Here is a 1030-nt window from a genome sequence, read left to right on the forward strand (position 1 = left end):
CACTGCACTCCTCTGATGTAGTGGCCCTGCTCTGAGGCGGCTTTGCATCTTGCCAACATGCACTCCGTTCGGCCAATTCTTTCACCAGATTATAAGCATGTAGTGCGGTTTTGTTGAACAGATTCCCTTCTGCCACTGTATCTAGAAAAGCGCGGTTGATAGGAGATATTCCCGAGTAGAACATATCAACAAGCTGGTACCACTGGTAATCATGGTGGGGGCACCTTCTCAACAATCTCTGGAATCTCTCCCAAGCTAGATGCAGGTTCTCACTCTCGGACTGCTTAAATGATGCAATTTCGCTTTTGAACTGGGCAGTCTTTGATGGGGGGAAATACTTTGCTAGGAAAGCTGATACTGTATTATCCCAGCCGGTGAGAGAGCCTGGCTCCAGTAAATGTAACCATTCTGCAGCTTCTTCTTTTAATGAAAATCTGAATAACTTCTGGTAGATTTGCTCAGATGTCACTCCCTCGCACTTGAAAGTGCTGCAATATTCTACGAATTTGTCAAGGTGTGAATTGGGATCTTCGTAGTAATCCCCCTTGAACTGCCCCGAGCTCTGGATCATCTGGATCATCGCTGGTCTGATTTCGAATGATGCTACTGTTATTGACGGCTCTAGGATACCGGAGGTGCTTGTTGACCGTCTCGCCTTAAGCAGCTCCATCACGGACATATCTTCGGCCATTGTTTTCTCAACTCAGCACCTGCAAGAACAGTTTCAGCTTATGAAATCAGATAAGAGTACGACTGATTATCAGTCCTCGGTTGGAAAAATCCCAAACAATTGTTTAAGCTTCGAGATGAATGAAGTAATTGTAAACAAAATTAGTCCCCGGCAACGGCGCCAAAAACTTGGTGCTGCTAAAGTGTATAGCGATAAACAGGAGAAGTGAATCCTATCTCAACAAGTAGTACAGTGCTTAAGCACGAGATCGAACCACAAGGACTAGTTGTCACAATTAATTATTCAGCTAACAAAGACTAGCAATTGTTTAGGATGTTGTGTAAATGTCTGGGAATTAAT

At 44.2% G+C, this 1030-nt stretch overlaps 1 non-coding gene across 1 annotated transcript; it reads left to right on the top strand.

The window, feature by feature from the left end:
- The first annotated feature begins 206 nt into the window (after positions 1-206).
- Positions 207-313, top strand: LOC136201755 (small nucleolar RNA R71). Its single transcript, XR_010674097.1, has one exon. It is a non-coding gene; the product is annotated as a small nucleolar RNA R71 (small nucleolar RNA).
- The last annotated feature ends 717 nt before the right edge of the window (positions 314-1030 follow it).

The sequence above is a fragment of the Euphorbia lathyris genome, chromosome 7, assembly GCF_963576675.1.
Source record: "Euphorbia lathyris chromosome 7, ddEupLath1.1, whole genome shotgun sequence".
NCBI lineage: Eukaryota > Viridiplantae > Streptophyta > Magnoliopsida > Malpighiales > Euphorbiaceae > Euphorbia > Euphorbia lathyris.